Source organism: Triticum aestivum, chromosome 6D, assembly GCF_018294505.1.
Source record: "Triticum aestivum cultivar Chinese Spring chromosome 6D, IWGSC CS RefSeq v2.1, whole genome shotgun sequence".
NCBI lineage: Eukaryota > Viridiplantae > Streptophyta > Magnoliopsida > Poales > Poaceae > Triticum > Triticum aestivum.
Genome location: NC_057811.1, coordinates 26,662,369 through 26,687,367, shown reverse-complemented (window position 1 = coordinate 26,687,367; position 24,999 = coordinate 26,662,369). Strand labels below are relative to the sequence as shown.

General features: G+C 43.1%; 1 pseudogene; it reads right to left on the bottom strand.

Annotated features, from left to right (window-relative positions):
• Positions 1 to 6,416: 6,416 nt before the first annotated feature.
• LOC123142868 (uncharacterized) lies at positions 6,417 to 20,880 on the bottom strand (annotated as a pseudogene).
• Positions 20,881 to 24,999: the final 4,119 nt, after the last annotated feature.

The window sequence follows — 24,999 nt, the reverse complement described above, 5'->3', positions numbered from 1 at the left end:
GAATATTTCCTTCATCAGGGTCCACTCATCCGAGAAGTAAAGCACCCAGATTGGTTGACTAATCCAGTCACGCAATTAGTAAGAGCATCTCCAACATACGTGCGGTAGCGCGGGGCTAACATTTTTTGCAGCGCCGAAATAGCGTTTTAGCATGCTGGGCAAGTGTTTTGCTTTACCAGAAGCGCTATAATATTGTGCACCGCAAGTAGCACCTCAGCAGGTGCGCTAAATTCATGCGCGCATGCCCAACGCAAACAACATTTCCCACTCAAACATAGATCCAAGAAAATCAGACACACACAAAATAAATTAACAATAAATAGTTCGGTTATTATTACAACTCAAACAAATAGTTCATGAATAATACAACAAATAGTTCATCAACAATACAACAAACAAACAAAATGAAACTAGTTTTGTTGCACATTCCATGACCACTACTCCTCGACTAGATCCTTTTGAAGCTCATCATGCATTTCAGCACGTCGAATGGCATGATAGGAGGCAACAAAGTGGGCCACCCTCACAGCCCTCATCTGCGCTCACACGGGATGTCCATTCAATTCATACTGAAAATAGTCTAAATCTCGCCCACGGTCATTCCCGATGATCATGTTATGCATGATCACACAAGCGTTCATGATATACCAAATGATCTTTTGATCCCAAAATCTAGCCGGTCCTCTCACAATAGCAAATTGGGCTTGCAAAATCCGAAAAGCTCTCTCCACATCTATCCTAGCCGCCGCTTGAGCATTGTGAAAATCAATATTTTTCTTATCTTGCGGTGCCTTCAATGGCTTCACAGATGTTTGCCACCTTGTGGAGATGCCATCCGCAAGATAGTAGCCATAGTTGTATGTATGACCATGTGCTACAAACTCCACCGGTGGAGTTTCGCCATTTGCAATTCTATTCATGAGTGCTAACCATTGAAGAACATTGATGTCATTGCAAGATCCAGGCATTCCGAAAAAAGCAGGCCAAATCAAAGTCTCATGATCGGCCACCACTTCAAGGATTATAGTGGAACCCTTTTTGTGGCCGTGGAATTGTCCGTTCCATGTCGCATGACAGTTCTTCCAACTTCAATGCATGCAATATATTGAGCCATGTATATTTAGCACATACACTATTCACTATAAAAGTCCATAATTTTGTTTATGCAGCTCACACCAAAGCGTATTTCGTCACAAAATTTAACAGGAATGCAGTATACATCTCTATGTTCCCGTGTATTGATTTTTTTTTAAAACGGCCTACATGTAGCTCTAGATACACAAATTCGCACTCATGAATGGCTTGCTTCGCTCACATGTTGGTTTTCTTGGAGCGCGTGGAGTGACAAGTTGGGCTTCGAGGCCCGCTTTGCTCACAAGTTGGGCTTCTCCCTGGTGCGTCGCCGCAAAGCTTCACCGGCTGATCACGCCGGGTATCTCTCGCACCAAGGAAAATGTTAATCAAAAATTTTTGGTGGTGGAGCAAGCAAAGAAAGCGTAAGCCCCACTGGGTCTCGTGGAAGGCAATGAGACAACCCAAATCCATGGGAGGTCTTGGTTTCAAGGATTTCGAGCTCTTAAATTTGGCAATGCTTGCCAGGCAGGCTTGGCGGCTTTTACAGAATCCAGAAACACTTTGTGCCCGTCTCCTGAAGAGTATTTACTATCCAGAAACACTTTGTGCCAGGCAGGAAGTCACCCCAGCCAGCTGGTATGACGTGCAGTTATTGATGGGAGGGACACACTAAAGCTTGGTTTGATTCGGCGCATAGGAAACTGTGCATCCAGACGCATATGGGAAGACACATGGCTACCTCGGGATGAAAATATGAGACCATACGGGTGTCGGATCCCCAATCCTCCCACGCCAGTCTCTGAGCTCATAGATCATACTAATGCTACATGGAATAAGGCACGAGTGGAGGAAATCTTCTTGGCGATGGATTCGCGTGTTATCCTCGGAATCCCAATCCGTACTCGAGCCATGCAGGACTTTTGGAGCTGGCAGTTTGAGAGGCATGGGTCCTTTACGTTAAAATCAGCTTATAATATGCATGTCGCCACTAGACAGCGACGGGAGGCGTGGCTGGAAGGTACACCAGGTTCTTCGAGCAGGAGAGCAGAAGCAAGATTAGAATGTTCCTGTGGAGGCTCTCTAAACACTCTTTGCCGATGGAAGATGTCCGAGCACATAGGCACATGACTGATACATCTTCTTGCGGTCTGTGCGGGTCTTTGGATTCATGGACACACTCTTTAATCAACTGCACAACATCACGAAGCACTTGGGCCCTCGTTGATGATGGCATGGCTCAGGTTTTGAGTTCTACATCCGAGCCCAGTGCGAAGCAATGGCTCTTTACACTTATGGAATCTTTATCACATGAGAAAATTGTTTTGCTCACTGTCACTCTCTGGGCGATTTGCACTGCCCGACCCAACGCTATCCACGAAGGCATTTTTCAGACTCCGCAAACTACCACCGTCTCCTTTGTCAAAAGATTCATCGATGAGCTGGGGACTATCAGTGAGAAGAAGCCAGTACAGCAGACTAGTGCAGGTCATGCACCTTCTCCCCAGCGACCTAAGGCACCACCACCAGGTTTCCTGAAAATTCACGTACATGTGGGTGTAATGAAAGGAAGAGGTGGTTCAGCCGCAGCTGTCTGTCGGGACAACAATGGTCAATTTTTGGGCAGTTCAGCGCTGGTTATTGAAGGTATTGATGACCCTCCAATTCTTGAGGCTATTGCTTGCAGAGAGGGGATTGCTCTAGCTGTGGATCTCAACGTCCAGAATATTGTTTTTGTATGTGACTCCAAGCAAGTCGTTTCTGATATAAACAGAGGTAGCAAAGGAAGATATGGTGCTATAGTTAGTGAGATCATTCTCAATTCAGCTCATCTTCTGTGTAATTTTGTTTTCGAGGGTCGTGCTGTTAATTATGAAGGACACAGTCTAGCTAAATTTTCCTTACGCCGGGGTCTGGGACGCCACGTCTGGCTTGGCCAACCCCATGACCAAAACTGTATCCCACTACATGTGGATTTTGAGTAATAAATTGGCATTTTACCCCTCAAAAAAATTTCTCGCACCAACCGGCGGCGCTCGTTGGCCTCGCCGTCGCTTGTGCCATGCTCCGCCTCTGAAGCTGCATCCTCGCCCACCTACTCTCGTCTCCCACCACGTCTCAGAGCTACCCTCTCCATCGTCTCCTTTCCGCCGCCGCATGCCCCGTTTCCCCACGCACCTGATTCGTGGTTGAGGAGTACCTGGTCGACATGTGCGGCCTCAGCCGAGCACAGGCGCTGAAGGCCTCCACGAAGCTCTCCCACCTTAGATCCCCCTCCAAGCCAGACGTCGTCCTCGCCTTCCTCGCTGGCCTCGGCCTCTCCACGGCCGACATCGCCGCCGCTGTTGCTAGGGACCCGCAACTCCTCTGCACCGGCGTGGAGAGGACCCTGTCCCCCATCGTAGACGGGCTCACCGGCCTCGGTCTGAGATCGCGCGCCTCGCCCCGCTCTGCACGAACCATTTCCGATGCAAATCCGTCATCTCCAAGGTGAACTACTACTTGCGCCTCTTCGGATCTTTCAAGAAATTCTTCCAAGCGTTCAAGCGTAGCAACAGTCTCCTCTCGCACAGCCTCGAGAGGGTGGTCAAGCCAAATGTGGCGTTACTGCAGGAGTGCCCGCTAGGTGCTTGCGATATTGGCAGGGTGTGCACCACTATGCCAAGGATGCTCACCGCCAGCATGGAACAAATACGGGCAGTGGCGGCGTTTACCGACGGTCTTTGTGTGCCCGTTGGCTCCGTGATGTTTAGGAAAATTCTGTTGTCTGTTGCATTGCTCAGCGAGGAGAAGATTGCCGCCAAAGTGAAGTACTTGAAGAGCACCTTCAGCTGGTCGGATGCTGAGGTGGGCATTGCTTTGTCCAAGGTTCTGTCTGCTGAGCAGGTCAAAGAACATGCTGCAGCGCAGATCCGAGTTCCTTCTCTCTGAGTTGAAGTTGGAGCCGGCCTACATTGCTCATCGACCGGCAATGCTCACTTACAGCCTGGAGGGCCGGCTCAGACCCCGCTACTATGTTGTGAAATTTATTAAGGAAAATGGATGGCTAGCGCATAGACATAGCTACTATACAGCACTGCTTTGGACTGAGAAAGAATTTATGGAGAAGTACATATGCCCTCACATGAAAGCTGCACCACACCTTGCTGAAGACTGCTGCCGCCTGCCGAGGGGAAGTGCCGACAAGATTCAGATTTACATCACCCAAGAACGAGCTATAAAAATCGGTAAACTGTGTCGGTGCGAGTTTTCATTCTCCATAGTAAGCTGGTAATTCCTATTTCTGTGTACTTGGCCTAACTAGATGCTATTTTTCTGCCCTGTTAGATGCAGAAACTGATTGAACTGATGATTTGGTTCCTGATTGCTGATATCTTATCATTTAGTAGGGAATAAACCATGGATTGGCTATGAACTTGGTCATCCTGATGCCATGTTATTTAGCACACATATTGGAGCTCAGAAAGTGCGGAAATAGGCCCTTCTGCAATGCATTAATTTCTATGTCCTGGCTGACATTGCTTATCACTCGACACTCTATTATACACTGGCCGGCCGACTGGAATTTTGCTTCCGTGTTCTAAAGCTTCTTAAGGCAATTGTTTTTTTAATCCTTAGTGCACAACAAAGATTTTGCATGGCGCAAGATGGCAAGCTTTGTTTCAGTGTTGTTGCCAAACTAGATGTTGGTCTCTGGTATATTATGTATCTCGCATGCTAGTTTGGTCACCGCTAACGCTTGATGCAGTAATTAGATTCACGAGTACTGGTATGTCCATGTCATCATAAAATTTCATTTGAATGGCAATTATGGACCTTTTCTTTTGTGGTGAACTGTTTTGGACATGTTGATGGCCACAATATGTTGATCAATCTGAGGATGCAGTTTTGACCCAGTTTGTTGGTTGCTTGTTCCACTTCTTCTGAGCTAAAAATCTTAGTTCTTTCTGGAGTATCTTTGTTTGAAGAGATTAAATGTTTTGAAAGGCATTCATGCTTTGCTAGTTTGAATACACATCTAACACGCTCCAGCTGGTTTGTATATCTGTCTTCATCCATTACTAGTAAGGATTCAGCACATTTACAACAATCCCAGCCTGTATCTTTCTCTTGTGTTTTTTCTTCTTGAATACGCATAAGCTAGCGTATCATTGCATTGATAGAAGGAGTGGGAAGAGGTATAAGGGTACCATCATATGGGAAGAGGTATAAGCTAGCGTACACAAGCTTGAAGCTAGAGCAGAACACGGGATGCTCAACCCGAAGGAAAACAAAGGGCTGACTCTTGGAAGAATATTAAACCCTTTGGCTGTTGCCCTAGCCCAAAGGTGTGCATCTTCCTGGATAGACTGTACCAGGGGTGAAGCAGAGGGCTGCAGTGAGTTGAAGACACAACCGTTGCTGGACGATGATGGAGGAAATACCTCGGCAGCAAGAGGACGCCAACCAGTCTGCGAACGTCCACGTCTGGTCTGGGGCGTGGCGGTATACCAATACCAGGAGAGGATTTTGTGCCAAATGTGCCGCTAGAAGAGGCAGTCAGTGAGTAGATGTTGCATCTCCTCGGAAGCCTGATCACAGTGGATGGCCGCGTTGTGCCAGTCGTTTGGTGGTCCACAAGCATATATGTTGTGCGCACATATATGTTGTGTCACAACATGAATGGGAAAGAAAAACTCGACTGTTTCCCTCATAATTGGGTCAATTTGTTTAGGTTTTCGATCCACTTTTCCTTGTAAACTAGCTCATGGTTTTTGACCCAGTTTTTCTCATGACCTGGTTCAGTTTGTTTTGAACTGAGATCGATATTTAGATGCCCCCCCTCCCCCAAGCTGCCAAGCTTATTGGGAAAAATGGATAGCTTATCCTAGGGAAATTTATCCTGAATCGACGACGAGGGAGGTGTTTGATAAGATTTTTAGTAGAAAAAAAAGAAGCCCACCAATGTGATGATGAGACTACACGACTTGTTCCATCGCGATATCTACCATATGGAATAGTTTACTAGACATACGTTGTAGCTATTCAGAAGGAAAACTACCTATGACTATCCAGAAAGATACATAATAACCTCATCAATCACCAAATCTGAAGATACATGTAGCAATGAAGGTTGGAACATACTAGTGCTAGCAAACATCCTATCAGGAGACTAAATGAAATGTCATATGCATCACTTTACACATCAGGAATTATGTTCTATGGATATTGGGAGTAATTGGCCCGATTGGAAATAGAAACAAGAACCCATGTCCTGGTGTCTTCCTTGTAATTCTGAATACACCAGTCTAGCACAAATCATTCAGAATGTTTCTTGGGACAAGGCTACAATTTCATCAATGACTTTAGTTGGGAGGCGTGCTACCTAGCCCATTTTTGAATCTAGAGTAATATGTGGAGCTATAGCCAGAGAAGCCTTCTGATCTTTCAAAACCAGGATGATTATTCTTGGACCTTGGGCACGACATTCTATGCCACAAATGACCAGGAGCAGAACCGGTAGGTGGCCTCAAGTGTTGTGAACCTGCAATAACATAGTCAGTCTCAAGACATTCGCTAAACATCCAATGTTGTTGGTCAGGAGAAATACCGTTGTTGTATCCATGGTCTATTAAGGGCTTGAAATATTCTAGTGCAAAATTATGAGCACGATGGGTAATGAAGCCTTGACCTCTTGGACAAGGAGGAAGCTGATGAAAGATTTCTTGACATTCTGGTGCATGAGGATTGAGGAGGATGTCGAGGATGTAATCCTTGACCTGATAGTCCAAGAGGAGGATGCCGAGCCTGGAAGTTGTGACCAAGTACTCCAGGAGGAGGATACGGACAATATGAGCCGGCCTTGCTCTACTAGTACCAGAGGAGGACGCCGAAAATATATGCCATCATCTACTGGTGAACGAAGAGGATGAACATGGTATGATTGTTGATCTGAAAGAAGAGAAGGATGACATCCATGATCAGCAAGTACTAGAGGAGGACATCGAGAGAATAAGACTTCCATGCATGTGGACTAATAGATAATACAAGCTTACTGCATATCACTTCTTGTGATTCCACATGAGTGCCCCCGATTTCTTGTATTTTCGCAATACTTATCTCTCCCTTGCTTGTGTTTAGAATGTTTTAAATAGTGGGCTATGGAAAATAGCGACGGACTTCCAATTAAGCTATAGCGGGCTATTTGTGAAGGAGAACATTTAGCGGCACCCTGCTGAAAAGACTATAGCGGACTATAGCTCCGCTATAGCCGGCTATTTAAAACTATGGTGTTTACTGGGGATTTTTGGTCCCGTACAACAAAACCGAATAATGAGTCTTGGTTTGTATCGATTGTTAACTCGCCTTTCCAGAAACCATATTTTGCCTTGTGTCCAGGACATACATAAATATATGAACCATCTTCTGTTGTTGCTAAACCAATTCTTTTGTTCAATTTTAACATCTTTGCAACCTGAATCGGTGTCATAAATAGCTTAAACATAATATTCTGAATGTCCATACCTTCTAAAGACAATAAATTAAAAATCAAGTGTCAATCTTACCTGCTTCATTCCCTCTAAGCCGTCTTTCAAAGACTCAACATTCAACAATAGGGAAATCACCTAATATGATATTGGTTGCAAGAAAATCAGTTCATGTTTATTTCTGTGATGTTTCAGTAACAATTAAAACTTAGGATGAAAGCAAACTAACGCTACAAAATACATATTTATCTAGGTATATCAAATACAATTTCAAACTCATTTTAGCACAAAAGTAAATAATCCTGAAAGGGGAGAATGTCAAATCATAAGAACGAGGATGAATGTTCTATAATGTAAGAAAGTGATCTTACCATTATTGACCGGTTTTGAGAGTGACAAAGATCCTTGAGGATTTTTTTAAAATACCCCCATTTCACTATTCCTTTGGTTTCTATGATTTTCAGACGGATAATATCTTGAATTTTTACCCCACCGCAAAGAGTACACATGGAAATAATCAGAAACAACATGATTCGAATGTCCACCATTCGAAACAACTAAATATTTGTTTCTCAATCTAAAATATTTGCTTCTCAATCTAAGAAACAAATATAATCCTACTTTATGATTACATTGGAAAAAATAAATATACTATGTACATCACATTATCATTAAATCTGGTCAATTCAAGACATGCATGTGTTGTCGTACAAAGACAAATCATATTAATTCTAACTTGAAAAAAGCAATCAATTTAGTTATGCTTCAGACCTTCAGTAAGAAAGTGATACAAATGTGTTCTTGTATGTACGCAAAGATATTGTTAGGTGGTAAAGGTCTTGCCAAATGAGGTCTTGCATGTAGGTCCAAGTCATGTGGTGTAGAGGTACTTCATCTGAGAGTGCAGAATTCAGCTGTACTGATGAAGTTCCTATACATAGTATACATATTCTTCGACAAAAAGAACATCCGTTAGATGAACTTCATCCTGGAAGCTCATTACTCTGACATGTCTGCCCACAACACTTTGGTAGGCATTGCTCTTTTTGTTCGATAGATTGTATGTCTCCATGGAACCAATTTTAGTCTTTGGCTAAATGTGATTTTGGGAGATGTGATGCTGTTTGGTTTTGGTAGGACACATGGTCTGATCATACTATGCAGTCTAAATCCACCCAATTGCATTATTTTACTATTGATGAGGAGAACACCATTTAGAAGGCCTTAACCTATGAATCTATATATGATATGTTTCACCCCTATCATCCATGGCCTACTCCCAATGCAACAACCTTATCATTATTCTCGATAAATTAAGCTACTTTGATGATGTTGCTCCTAGAAACTCTCTATGGGCTAGGTTCTTTTTTTACAGAAACAAAATTTACAAGACTATAACCAATCATGATCCTTCTCCCACCCCTATGTCATGGATATGGAAGCCATATTGTAAACATAAACATAGGCACTTTTCTGGCTTTTACTTGACACGATATATAATAGAGATATTCTAAGGAAGGACTGCAACACGCTTACTTTTCGATGTGACTTTAGCCAAAACTTTTGGTGGATGTTGAACCAAGAGTGGAATTTTGGCATGCAACTCATGTATACGTTAGAAGAAAGTAAAACCATGAACCAAAACAAAGGCTTCTTTGGGACGGTTTCCTGTATGCTGGAGCTAATGGAATCACAATAGCATGATCATATTTGATGGTAACACACCTACCATTCATGAATGTTTTAGCATATTCAAAGAATACTTTGCTAATGATACATAGAGCAAAACCTTGCCTCAAAGAGGGAATGCAAGAGTGGTTAGATCCTTTATAAGGTAGCTCTGGCAACCCTCCCTCCATTGTACATTTTCCACCTAAATAATTTCTAGAAGCGTAGTAGGATCTTTCCCATTATTTCCCTCTCAAAAAATGATACACCGGATATTTGAGCAGGAAAAGGAAAATAGACTTCAACAGAAGTCCACATATACATACAGAAATACACTATTTGATGACCAGTCTAAAAAATCATTAATATATATGCAAACTCATGTTACATACAAAAAGAATAGAATCATATGTAGTGGAGATGTTGCAACAATGAAATGTTTCAATCCCGAAATAATTACCATGTTAATAACCTCTATATTTCATACAATAATATGACAAAATACTCATTTTGTTGGAGTTTGACATGTTTTGACCTCATTGGCCTCTCACTATCAAATCCTTTTTGGACAATATACTAGTAGAAAAAGGGTCAAATGTGAGACACATTAGTCCCGGTTTGAATTTGAGCCGGCACTAATGTGACCATTAGTGCCGGTTCAAACGGCTAGGCGGGAGGAGATCTTTAGTACCGGTTCGGAGCGAACCTTTAGTACCGGTTTGTGACACGAACCGGTACTAAAGAAGCAGTGGCTAGATGTTGTCAGGCTGGGGCCCGGCAAGCCCCTTTAATACCGGTTCGTGCATGAACCGGTAGTAAAGAGGTTGTGGCAGGCTGTTTTTAGTCCCACCTCGCTCCCCTAGCAGGATTTTTACCACTTTAAATATGTTACTTCTCAAACTATCACAAGCACTTGGTCTTCTTTGAACTCTATGTGTAGAATTTGTGGTCGCATTATGAGTCTTCACCGGTTTGTAAACCGTTGAGGACTCATGTTGACAATTCAGATTGTACACAAAAAGATCATTGATAATCAATGTATTTTTTATGTATATTTTTACATGTTTACGCCCTCACTCTCTCCACTCACTCATGTTGACAATTCAGATTGTCCAGATTTTTTTTGCGTTCCGTATGCAGCATTCAAAGCAACGTCATCAATTTTCATCACGTTCTGGCTGTTTTTCATTCATTTTCCGATTTGTTAGAGAGCTAAATGCCCGTGAAATTGAAAATCACTACAAAATGAACTCTTAAAATGTTGAAACTTGGCGTGGTATCATTATTTCACCCACATAGCATGTGCAAAAGAGTAGAGATGGTTACGACAAAAATTGAATGCACTTCGTGTACAAACTGGACAATCTCTTTCGGAGTATCAGGGTTTCGGACGAGAACTCGTCTGTTACACGGGCACTTCATTTTTTCAACTAATTTAAAATCCAGACTTTTTTGCGTTCCGTATGCAGCATTCAAAGCGACGTCATCAATTTTCATCACGTTCTGACATCATTTGCTGTTTTTCATTCATTTACCGATTTGTTTAGAGAGCTGTATGACCGTGAAATTGAAAATCACTACAAAATGAACTCTGAAAATGTTGAAACTTGGCACTACAAAATTTAAACTATTCAAATTTGAAAACTACTAGCAATAACATAAAGTTTGTAATTATTTGTACCTAAAGCAAAAATATTCACAAAGAAACTAAATACAGCAAAAAAAACTTTGTGCACCGCAGCGTGCACCTTTAGTACCGGTTTGTGGCTCCAACCGGTACTAAAGGGTGGACTTTAGTACCGGTTCGAGCCACGAACCGGTACTAAAGGTGGCTGTTTCCCGCCTCTTGGCCTGGCCAAAATTGGCCTTTAGTACCGGTTGGTGGCTCCAAACGGTACTAAAGGCCCCTTCTATATATAGCACTTACGAAAAATACAGTTTCATCTCCCCACTTCTTCAACTGCTTCGCGCGACATCGCCGCCGCCGCCGCGCCGCCGCCCATCTCGCGCCCCTCGCCGCCCCGCCGCGCGCCGTCGCCCCCGCCGCCCGTCGTCGCCGTCTCGCGCCGCCGCCCCGGCCGTACGTTGCCGTCTTGCGCCGTCGCCCCGGCCCGTCGCGCCGTCGCCTCCGGCCCGCCGCTCGTCACGCCGCCCCCGTCGCGTCGCCATCTCGCGCCGCCGCACGTACGCCGCCGCCCCTCGCTCTCGTACACGTACACACACACTGCACACACACACAGAGACACACACACACATAATTTTTTTTACTTATTTTCTGTTTTCTGTTGTTTAGATTAATGCATGTCAAATTGTTAATTAGATGAATTACGTAGATAAGAATGTTAGAATGTTAATGTTAGATGAATTAGGTATATTAGATTTAAACTAGATGAATTAATATAACTAGTTTATTTTTAGTAAATGCTTAGTTGAACTAGTTGAATTAATAGAACTAGTTTATTTTTAGTAAGAAAATTTAGGTATACGAGATTTGATGATCTAATTAACATATTACTATATATAACTAGCTACTTTATTTTAGTAAGAAAATTAATAGAACTAGTTTATTTTTAGTAAATGCTTAGTTGAATTAGTTGATTTAATAGAACTAGTTGAATTAATAAAAGTAGTTGAATTAGTTGAATTAATAGAACTAGTAAGTGTTTAATGTTTCAGCTATATGAACATAGGAAATGTCGTCTGACGACGAAAAAGATTTCATTATGTGCGAATACTGTGAAGACCAGCGCGGCCTGTGCGACATAAATTTCCTTGTTGATCATAGGCGCTTCAGCATCAAGCTGGATGAGACCTTCGAAGTGGATACAGTAAGTCACAACGACAAGTCTTTTTTCGTAATTAAGCATGAGTTATGCTTCATTTGCTTCAACTTATATTTTAAATTTTCACTATTCTACTAGCGCATCCCCTGCCATGCAAGAATTTTTGTCTTGGATAAGATACGTTTCAGTGCTATGGAAACTATGGAGGTAAATAGAGTTTACTTGAAGACCGAGCATGGTTATATTTTGAACGTCAAATTATACAATGCAGACACATACACCTATTTTGAATGCAAAACTTGGCAAGCACTATGCAAGGCTTATGCATTTGAGCCTGATATGGTTATCACCTTTGATATTCGTCCGGAAGATGATATTGAAGGTAATAGAGACATCTGGGTCGATGTGCAGACGCCTCTAGTTCTACCATTATGTGAGTCTCTCAACCATATTTATGTCTTCGATATTGTTTATTCAAAAATAGTTGACAACTAATTTCTATGGACAGCTTATTTCCATTCAAGCAAACATGTCCGGCGCTTAGTAGACAGGACCGTCCACTGTCCCGGGGCTGAACTAAACTGCGAGGAGATAAGTCATTATGTTTGATGTCTTGAGGATCTTGATGCCGTCAAGACAAATTATTTTCCTGAATTTGAAAATCTTAGTACTCAAAACGTGTGACCAATAGTGATCGTTTTGAACTACGGTCACATCTATTTAGGAAAGATGGTAAGATTTTTATTATTTGACCTCAGTGCATCTTTTGCATACGTTATTTTGCAAGCTAAACTTTCATTGCTAAGTATATTAATTACTATACGATGTTCTTCAACAGGGACTCCGGATGACAGTTGTGCCTGAGTGGATCGAAACTAAAGGTCGCATGTCAATGGTTAGCTTACGACCAAGATATCCTACATTGCACATGAGTGCATTCAGGATTTCTAAAAGCGAGGAATGGTTAATAGTGAAAGATTGGAGCAAAATTGTTAAGGATCGCAGAGAAGTAGTAGGGGGCAGCAAGCAGAACCGCAACCCATGATTAGGAGACATGTTCATCTGCATTCTCCTATATGATGAATCAGGAGAGCTATACATGTTCTATGCTATTTTACCTGAGAGAGAGCAGCATGAGTAATTTAGCTAGTTCATGATCTTAGTACTTGTCCTCTCATGTTCGTGTTCTTCGTCCTGAACTTAATCTCAAAGAGTGATTTGCTTTTGTGGTGTTATGAACGCTTATAATATCATGACCATGTTGAACTCAATGATATCTTTGCTTCTGGTACAAGTGAATGTTTCTTCTTTAAGCTAGTGTTGGTGGTGATTAGATAGCGGTAATGACTATGATGATTAAATAGTGGTAATGACGACTATGATGATTTTCAGCTAGCTAGTATAGTGTTGTTGGTGATGATATGATGCAAGAGTTTTTATATTAATATGATGATGATGATGATATGAGTTATTATATCTTTTATGCAAGAAACCGCAGATTAGTTTCAACTGGATGGATCCTAGCAAAGTGATCAAATATATATGCTATCCATATTACTTGATCACCTAAGTGATCAAGTATATATGTTAAATCATTAGGTGAAAGTACCGCAGATTAGTTTCGACTGGATGCATGTGGATCCTAGCTAAGTGATCAAGTATATGCCATATCCATATATATTACTTGATCACCTAAGTGATCAAGTCCTCACCTAATGATTTAATAACTCATTATAATGTAAAACAATCACTAAATTAAATTGAAAACACAAAATTAAAGGAAAAATAAAAAATAAAACCAAAACACCCCCAGATATTTAGTACCGGTTGGTGTTACCAACCGGTACTAATGTCCTACACGCACCTGGGCCTGCCTCGCGCCACGTGGTGGCACGTTAGCGCCGGTTCGTGCCGAACCGGTACTAAAGGGGGGGCAACTTTAGTCCCCACCCTTTAGTGCCGGTTACTAAAGGCCATTAGGAACCGGGACTAAAGCCCGGTTCTGCACTAGTGATATGCCCCACTAATTAGTACCAATAGCAAATGTATGTGCTTTCCTTGTGCAATTATGATAAGTGATGCCTAAAGGACCAAGATCATCTCACGCCTTACACAACAACTTCAAGGCTTCAACACCTATTATGTAAGGAAATGGAGATTTGACTGGATTGAGTAGTAAACAGTTACATAACTTAGAAACACGGTGCAAACTTCTACCAATCAACATCCTAGTAAGGATATATGTTGGGTTGAGTGTATGTGTGGGGTGTTTGTATGGGTCTGGCCCAAAGTCCCACCCTACTCATACATGTAGGTTATAGCTAGAGAGCAAGAGAGTGTTACCGATTTCCCCCCAAGAAACAACATGGTATGGTCCCTGTAAGAAAAATATGGCATGACACCCAGGTTACAACTAATTAAAGCCATTGCTTGTTGTGAGAGGAAAGTTGGTGCTCGTAGTCGTAGTTGTGGGTGAAGGGAGGTTCTGGTGCTAGTGGAACTTCTGGAGTGAGGGGAAAATTTCATGGGAGAAGCTGCAGCACATCCGTAGTCCTTAGCAGAGGAACTGGTCTAGAGTAGGGGGGAGAACCTTTGGTGGTGGTGGACTAGAGCAGAGAGAAGAGGTGCTTGTGGCCAGGAGTGCGGGGCAACACAACAAATTGGTACTGAAGCTTTTGGTGTGCAACAAGGGACCGGTCCCCTCCTTGTGGATCGTGCAAGAATTGTAGGTCGTGGGTGTTGGGGGTAGCAGCAAGAGGCGGACGTGTGGCTGGCTGGTTGCTCGAAATCAAAAGCTCATCCGAGATGACCGTCGATAGTGCGTGCAAGTAAAAGAACCTGTAGATCTGCGGTGTTGGTCTGTGGTGGTGAAAGGAGAGATGGGTGATGTATGTACAGATACTATCCACTGGAGGTAGGGATGCTGGTGTAGTGAGTATTGTAGCAAAGAAGCAGAGAAGAGCTGTGTTGCCTGAATCTGTTTTTGGGCTGCTAATGTTGTTGTCTTATAGTGGATTGAAGGAGAAGTTTTTTGCTGGTTGCTGAAAGAAGGCAAATGAGAACTTCTTGTAGGAGGTGTGGCCGGTGTTTGTGGTAGAGCAGCGTGGTGGATTTAGGGCCTTGGTGTGCTAGTTGCATTGAACCTGGTTGTTAACTGTTCTTGCTCAAGTAAGCTCAAAAGAGAATATCTCATAGGGAAAAAGAGAGGAGACATAGTTCCTTGCTCTTTGTGCTTTCTAGTGAGACTGGACAATGGGGGAAATTCAAAAATTGAGAAGCCAATTCAAAAACCCTAAAAAAACTCATGGAATCTTCAGCCATAGCCCTATAATAGGGCGCAAAAAAGCAGTTGGAGTAAAATTCGAGGCTCAAAAAAGTGAATTTTAGGGCGCCAGAAAATGTTCATCTACAACAACAGCCTAAAATTGGTGCCCTAAAATACACTAGAGCTGTCGTTTTGTGAGTGTTCTATTTTAGGGAAGCTTTTGGAGAAGCGTTTGTGGCGCAAAGTGTTCTATTTTAGGGAAGCTTTTAGGTGTGGCCGAAGTGTTGTATATTTGCAGTATATGGCCGCTTGCGGCCGCCGTTGTAGGGTAAGGCTTCACCAGAAGTGTGGTATAAAGATTAGAGCCTCTACGCATACTATCGTGTGTGCTGCCTGGCCAGGAGGCTGTCAGAGGTGTTGAGGAGGCTGTATGCAGGAGGAATCGAGTAGGGTTTCACCGGAATCAACGATTCCATTGCGGTGGAGGTACTAGCCAGAGATGAAGGAGATAGACTGGGAAGCTTGCAAGCCTCACCTCATGGAAGGGGTCCACGGTGAGTATGGTGGAGACGTGCTACTGTAGTTCCACATCAGGGCGCCATCATCTCGCTCAGATTGCTCCCAGTGGTTGTGCCCTATCAAGAAGGAGGAGGTTATAGGCCGCCATCGCGTCTGTGGCACGGGCCTCTTGCCGAAGAGTTCAAGGTGGGTAGAACCAACGACGAGGTGGATTGGTGGAGTTCATTGATGGTTTTTTAATTTCATGATCTGCTTTTGATCTGTCGTTGATGATTTTAAAATTCAACTAAAAGTTCACGATTGGCTTTTGATGCATCCTACATGTGCTTGAGTAAGCATGATGCAGTGTGTTTTATTCTGCAGATCTAATAGTTGATTAGGTTGCGTCTCACAGTGTTTGTTCTATCGCTAGAGGACAATGAAAAGAGAGGGAAGGGTGCCTAAAGAATGATGAGCCAGTCTTTCGTAGGTGGGGTTAATGGTGTTCGATTTACGAGTTAGGAATTCTCTCTTCAGAAACAAGGAAACAAAGCCATTCAGATGATACATGCTCCCAACATTAGTGAATTCATTGTGGACCAATTGGTAGAATGGATCATTGTAAGTGGCACAACATACAAGTTGATGCTTATAATTCAAACATTTTCTAAATGTCTCTATCCCTTTGTGCGTATATGACTAAAGGGCATATTGCTTCTTCAGCCTCATTTGAGTATATAAGGCGTGCATGCAATTTTAATAATACTCTCTTATTTGCTCTCATTTATTCGTTGTCTTTTGAGAGTGAATATTTTTTCACTCATACCCAAGACACAAATAGAAGGAAGCCACATCAATTGAGAAGCAACTACTGTGGCTAATAGTTCAACGTGCAATTTTTTTGCTCAGTGCTCCATGATATTTAAGCTAGTATTTTAACAAATTGAAAGATGTTCCAAACATTCTTTTTCACTGGTGCGGTTCAATGAAGGTGAGCCAGGCGGTGGCCGAGATCATTGCCTTGGGATTGACCATCAGACATATTGGGGTGGACACCACGCTCACTATTAGTGAGGGTGAAAAGAAGGATAAGCAGTGACACGGGTAGGGCGCTATATTGAAGTAGAGGATGTAGGCCCGTGGGAGTCTTGAGCCATGCTTACTGGTCTAGGGGCATTTTTTTCTCCGGTTGCAACGCACAGGAATGTTTGTTAGTAGAATTAAATCACATAAGCCTGGAGAATCAAGTAGTACACTGTCTAACTAAGGGTTAGGACTCAAGTAATATAATTTAGCTTGTAACAAGATGGTAATGATAGATACTTATCACCCATTTGAGGGGGAGTGTTTTTTTTTTTGAGAAGTTGAGGGGGAGTGTTGGTTTGAGTCTATGTGTGGGGTTTGTGTACGAGTTTGGACCAAATTAAAGCTCCACGCTTATTTATGTAAGCTGTAGTAGAGATCAAGAGAGTGGTCCAGATGTACCCCCAAGAGACAACAACATTTTAGTGTGAATAGTGTCATCTGAGTTACACCGTCATCCATGATATATATATTCTACTTTTACTATATGGTGGCGCTAATCTGCGCCCGAGCGCAAAATCCTTATTCTGCACTTCGACCGTATGGTGCACCCAATCAACTAGAAAACATGCGCCCATCCTCGTGCTCCTCTATACATTTGGTCGTAATAGCCTATGCGGCATGTAGTAAACAGTGTTAACTTCATTACTATAGATGCATGGTCATCTATTGATAGTAATAGCCCGTGTGACATGTAATAAAAAGTGTTAACTTCATTACTCAGGTGCATGGTCGTAAATTGATAGTAATCTCTCATGTAACATATAGTAAAACTTATTTATTTCTTTACTGTGAAAGCTTGTGCGAACTATCGGTCATAAAGTCCTATGTAACATGTAGTAAAAAGTAATAATCTTTTTCCTACATATGCAGGTGCTATTCAGTGCTCTGGTGTACGTGCGGACAGCCTAGCAAACCCATTGGCTAATTGTTTTATTCATTCTGTAATATGCTTGTTGTTCTGTAGTAAAAAAATACTAAATTCGTTTACTACTTAATCCGGAATTAAACTTGATGGTAAGTGTGCTAGACACTTTTACAACTTAACTCTGGGTTTAGGTTTGATCGTAATACACCTAGAGCATCTCCAGCCACAGCCCCAACAGGCCCTCCCCAGGCGTTTTTGCCGCGCCGGCGCCCAAAAATCAACCCAGTCGCGCCCCCAGGAACCCGTTTCTCGCCGGCTTGGGCCGAAATCGGCACCGGCGGCCCCAGGCCGAACTCGGCACACTGGGGGCACTCGGAGGCGCCGGGGCGAGGGGTTTTGGCGCGAATGCGCGGCGGGCCCACCGAGTCAGCGGCACGCGCCTCGTCTTCCCCCCGAACGCCTCGGTTTCCCGCGGAGAATCAATGGCGGGCTGGCTGGCACGGCGACGCCTCCCCTTCCGCCACGCGTTCACACGGCCTGGGGCTATATAAACAGAGGCTTCCCTCGCCGCTGGCCACACCAGCTCGAGTCCGCCGAGCCCAAACCAGCCGCCGTCCCTCCCTTCCGCCGCCGAGCTCTGCCGCTCTCCCCTTCCCTCCCCTTCCCCTTCTTCCTTTCCCGAACGCTTCCCCGGCGACGCCGCGGCGGCCAACGGCTTCGGCCGCCGCACGCTCCAGGAGTGTGAGTCGTGGCTTCTCTTCGAGGCGAACATCCCGCGGCCGCCGGACATGCGCGCCGGGTCGGCGGGGGGGAAGCTCAGCAACAGCGGCGTCCCCATCCCCCCGGTGGCCGACGTCGACGCGCGCCCCGGCCTCTTCTCCGCCGAGGTCAACCGCATGCGGTCGTCCTTGTCGGAGGAGCAGCACGCCCTCCCCAGTACGCGACCGACAACCACGCGGCGTGGGCGGACTACTTCCAGCGGCGGCAGGCACAACGGCTGGCGTCCACGAACGGGGCGCCGGTGGTCGGTGGCCTAAAAAACAGCGATGGGCGCCGCGTCTGGTGGGGCGTCCCCGGCCGCACCCTGCACGAGGTGATAGCACACCTCGAGGGCGGCAACAACCTGCCACTGGCGTACCCTGCCGCGGCGGTCGTGCCGGCCCCGGCCCCGCTGAAGCGCCAGACCGTAGGTGCCTAGGAGGTTCGCCGTCTCCTCCTCCTCCCACTTTTCCTCCTCCTCCCGCTCCTCCTCCCACTCCCCCGGCTCGTCGGCGCTCTTCGGCATCAAGGCAGAGCCCGCCGCGGAGACGTCGCTCGGCTGGCGCACCCGCAGCGCCGGCATCGTCATCAACAAGGGTGGCCGGCGTCCCTCCTCCTCAGCACCTCCGCGTTTCTCAAGACGAAGACGGAGCCGGGGCTCGCCGCCGTCAAGCCGGAGCCGGGGCTCCGCGTCGTGAAGACGGAGCGCGGGCTCGGCGGCGATGTCAAGGAGGAGGCGCTCGACGACGAAGTGGCCCTTAAATGGGCGCGCGACGACTGGTTGCAGACGGAGAGGGAGCGCCAGTGCGCCGCCTTAGCGCGGTTCGAAGCTCGTCGCCGTGGCCGGGACGAGGGAGGCATCGTCGTCCTCGACGACAGCGACGATGACGACAATGCGCCGCCACCACCGGTCCGCCATGGAGACGCCGGCAGGGGTCCAGCAGGGGCGGCCGCGCCATCAAGAAGGAGAAGGCCGCCGACGACGACGAGGACGACGGCGATGTCGGTGACTTCGCCGCACTGATCAACTTCTTCGCCCTGTAGATACCTTTTTTTTCAATAATTTATGTAAAAGGCCGAACATGTTGAATATGAATGCCAAGTTTGCCGTATATTAGCTGATCTTTGCCGAATTCAGATTTAAAAAAAACGCGTCTGGGGCTACCCTGGGGCGAGCGGCCCGCTTGCCCCGCGCCGATTTTAGCACCGGCTCGCCCCCGGGGGCGCGTAAAATCGCCGCCTGGGGGCCAACGGCTGGAGATGCTCTTAGTTTCCAGTAGTAAAACTGATGGGTCTTTTTACCACCAGTTACTACAGGAGGTTGGTTTGCATGCGGGGTGGATCTGGTTGGCTGCTTCATTGCCGTGGGACGGCCGGAGCGTAGAATAAATTATTTCCGGACAGGCATAGTTAAGGTTTTCGACGGTGTAAAAGTTCTCTAAAATCCTGAAAAAAGAATAAACACACCCAAAATATAACATGATCCAACGGAGTGATTGAAAAAATATTACTGGATGTGTCCTGGACAAAAAGAACAAATGTTTCAGTATATATTGATCCTGCAGTGAGCTGAAATGCTTGTTTTTCGCTGAGGACAAATAAATGTATATTTTCACAATCACACCATTGGATCATCTTATTATATTAGTGTGAGGCTCCCCTAATTATTTCATATTTTAATAACTTATAAACCGTTAAATGTCTAGCAAGCCTTAACTAGTTCTATGGCAAGCTATGATAGACATAGTTTTACCTAAAACTATTTCAAGTAATTCAAAGCAACATGGAAAATGGGTTATCTAAGGAAAATGTGTCCTATGGAAAAAAAATCCCTATTTAAACATAGCAGTAGTGGTTTTTGCATCGAGGAATTATGAGAAAACATTGATTAAGACCATTATATGACGTATCAAATGTTGCACAGGAACTAATTGTTCTAAAAATCATCATCAGTTTAATATGACTTGCAGCTAATAATGGGCCATCTACAAAGAAGAGTGGAACTAGAAGCCATGTAATAATAAATTCAAAAGGTTAATTTTGGTTGACACAAACATTATGTTCACTGTGGTTCAGATATTATATTATCTGTCAATATTGACATTTGTCCTAACTCATCAAAATACACAAACATTAGAGCAAAACAACAATTTGGTAAGCCAAGCCAACAATCATTTTTACATGGTTGTCTGTTATCAAAACAAAATCTACTACTTTTCTAAGACATGACAATGAAGACATTATACTAAATCAATGATAAGACTGATGTCAAAAAATATCACATGAAAGCATAACCATGGTTCATATTTACGCTCTAAAAAAGGCGAGAACAGACACTTTAGTAGTGTTAAGCTGGTTCACACCATCCCATAGACTTGTACAAGCAAACGGAGATATGCAACCAATGACAGACTTCATAACATCACCTGAACAATAAGATGACAGTGCATTAAAAATATAATGTGTTGTTTTTAGTTCATGTAAATTATGCTACCTTATGTATATAATCCTCCTGCAATATTTTATTTTGCTGAGAAATGTATAGGCCATAGTTACCTACAGAACTTCCCTGAGAAGCATCTGCGAGCTGATGTTGTGTTCCAGGCTACATATTTTCTGATATTTTATTTTACTGCCAGAGATAGAAGCTAAAGGCGGAGAAGAATCTGTGCACGGGCCTCGTGTTCTACGATGAATTGTTTGTGGGAGTGAGCAGTGTGCATTCAGCCATAACAATAAATGATTGTGCCTTTCGAAAAAGCAACAAAAAATAGTGTGTTAAGAGAAATAGAGGTGGCCTCCTCCAGATGCAATACATGGTATAGCGTGCTATTTACAAATGGTGTTTCAAAGTAATGCCATATAGCCTAAAATTAAAGGATTTTAACAAGAATAAATGATATAGTTTAATAATAAAGTACTAAAAAAGCTTTAATGTGGCCTAACATCAACAATCCATGAGGCAACGACGTAGAAAAAATATACAAATTTAGAATTAGGTGCCGCCGGGATCTCCATTGCTAAAGAATAACCTCTCATTGCGGGATATTGAAGTACTCCATCTAGCTAGCTATTTAACAAAGCGACGATCAATCAATCGAGTGCTAGGAGTTAAGATGGATAACTTGTAACATAATTGGGAACTAAGATCTAGCAAACATCATGATCCAATACGTACATCATGAACCTACAAGCCCAAAGAACTTGCCTGGTGCCTCACTTGTCAACGGCACAGCTGGCGGCGACATCATGCCGCCGCAAACGGGGGAAGACCGGCGGAGAACAGTGGAAGACCAGCGAGGAATAGAAGAAGACGGGCCAAACAGGAGGAAGAAGAAGCCGCCGGCGGCGCACATGACTACGTGGTTGGGTTGAGAATAAAGTAGAGAGTTGGGTACTAGTAGCGCTTGGTCGGATGGGGGATTGGCTATTTACCTATTTGGGCTTGGTTAGATTTGTGTCTTTGGGCTAATGGGCTGCCAATAAAACATCACACTACAAGCTATACTGTTTTAGCGCAATATAGCTTGCTATTTCATGAATAGCCCCATCATAAGAAAAATTGCGAAACTTTAGTGTGGCCTCTCCTCGTATGCTATAGCGCGCTACTAGTAAAGAAATTGTGCACTATTTTTTCATTGAAAAAAGACATGATCTTCAAGTCTGAATGATGGAAAGAGTATGGCGTATTTATTTCTCTAAAAGCACCAAATATGCATTGACTATTTATGTTGGAGATGAAAAATACTCGAGAAAAGATTGTAACCTATACTTGAGATTTAAGGAGTAAGTTGTGGTTGACATTAGCATTGTCACTATTATTCATAGAGAGGGATCAGTGCCAAACTACTATAAAATAAGGAACCCAAGGATCGAAGGTAATTAGTGTTATTGCTTTCCAATTACTTATGTATGTTTGTGCTTTTCACTGTACTAGCATAGTGGCCCGCCCCATGTGCAGGCTAGAATTTTATAAAGTTGTATCATGAACACATATGATTTCATTTGTGTAAGGAAACTTGCATCCAAATGTGCTCACATTCTCAAATACGCACCTTTGGCGAACATAGTTTTGTCTTAGGCATGTTTGATGCACGGGGATCATCATTATCCGTTGTTAACTTATTATGAAATTATAATGTCGTATTAGGTTACTATTATTCTCATTGTAAAAAAAAAGTGTGTTTTCCATATATTTTTACCTTTTTTTTGTTATATACTAGTTTAACGAAAATGAAATAATACAACTTTTTTAATTGTGTTTTAAATCATTTCTGTGTAAATGATTTTTAGTAGATGAAATTCTTGGTAAAATGATGTGAATTATATTCTGAGATATTAGTTATTTTGCATGGGCATTGATTCTGAAGAGATGGTTTTGGTAGGATAAATTCACTCACATGCTATTGAAAGTGGACTTGACACACTTGAAATTTGCTTCTATTAATTTGGCATTGAGCATTTTTGTGAATTTTTATCAGTAACGACAATTCTAGAAATAGTTATTGATATATAGTGAATGAATGAACCATACTAAGAATTCTTTCAGGAAGATTAGTTATGTTTTGTACAAGACAATTAGCAATAGCTCAACTGTGAAAGTGAACATCTACTTGACTCGATGTGAAATATTAAACTAACACGTAACTAAAGCTAGCTAACACATGAGCAACATGTAGAAAAACAATGGACAATAATAGGGGTTGCTTTGCTAAAGAATGATGAGCCAGTCTTTCGTAGGTGGGGTCAATGGTGTTCGATTTACGAGTTATGAATTGTCTCTTCAGAAACAAAGAAACAAAGCCATTCAGATGATACATGCTCCCAGCATTAGTGAAGTCATTGTGGACCAATTGGTAGAACAGATCATTGTAAGTGGCACAACATACAAGTTGATGCTTATAATTCAAACATTTTCTAAATGGCCCTATTCCTTTGTGTGTATATGACTAAAGGGCATATTGCTTCTTCAGTCTCATTTGAGTATATAAGGCGTGCATGCAATTTTAATAATACTCTCTCTTTTGCTCTCATTTATTTGTTGTCTTTCGAGACTGAATATTTTTTCACTCATACCCGAGATACAAATAGAAGGAAGCCACACCAATATAGAAGCAACTATTTTGGCTAATAGTTTAATGGGAAATTTGTTTTTCCTCGATGCTCCATGATATTTAAGCTAACATTTTAACAAATTGCAAGATGTTCCAAACATTCTCTTTCAATCTTGCGGTTCAATGAGGTTGAGCCATGCGGTGGCTGAGATCATCGGCTTGGGATTGACCATCATACATATTGTGATAGGGTGGACACCACGCTCATTATCAGTGAGGGTGGAAAGATGGATAAGTAGTGACACGGGTAGGGCGCCATATTGAAATAGAGGATGTAGACCCGTGGGAGTCTTGAGCCATGCTTACTGGGCTAGGGGCATGTTTTTTTCTCCCGTTGCAACGCAGAGGAATCTTTGCTCGTAGAATTAAATCACATAAGCTTGGGGAATCATGTAGTAGATTGTCTAACTAAGGGTTAGGACTCAAGTAATATAATTTAGCTTGTAACAACATGGTAATGTAGATACTTATCTCCCATCTCAGGGGGAGTGTTTTTTTGAGAAGTCGAGGGAGTGTTGGGTTGAGTCTATGTGTGGGGTGTGTGTATGTGTTTGGACGAAATTAAAGCGCCACGCTTATGTATATCCACTCATACTTGTAGGCTGTACCTAGAGATCAAGAGAGTGTTCCAGATGTTCCCTCAAGAGACAACAAAATCTTAGTGTGAATAACGTCAACTGAGTTACACCGTCATCCATAAAAAGTGTTAACTTCATTACTCTAGATGCTTGGTCATATATTGATAGTAATAGCCCGTGTGACATGTAGTAAAAAGTGTTAACTTCATTACTCACAGGCATGGGCATAAATTGACAGTAATGTATCATGTAACATATAGTAAAACTTATTGATATCTTTACTGTGAAAGCCTGTGCGAACTATCGGTCGTAAAGCCCTGTGTAACATGTAGTAAAAGCTAATAATCTTTTTAATACATATGCTGGTGCTATTCAGTGCTCTGGCGTACGTGCGTGCAGCCTAAAAACCCATGGACTAATTTTTTATTCATTCCGTAATATGCTTGTTGTACTGTAGTAAAGAAATACTAGATTCGTTTACTACTTAATCTTCCATAGAACTTCATGGTAAAACTCTTTGCATTTTTGTAGTAAATGTGGTAGACACTTTTACAACTTAATTCTTGGTTTAGGTTTGATCGTAATACACTTAGTTTCCAGTAGTAAAACTAATGGATCTTTTTACCACTGGTCACTACAGGACGAAGGTTTGCATGCGAGGTGGATCTGGTTGGCTGCTTCGTTACCGTTGGATGGCCTAAAACTATTTCAAGTAATTAAAAGCAACATGGAAAATGGGATATCTAAGAAAAATGTGGCCTAAGGGAAAAAATCCCTATTTAAACATAGCTTTAGTGGTTTTTGCACTGAGGAATTATGAGAAAACATTGTTTAAGACCATTATA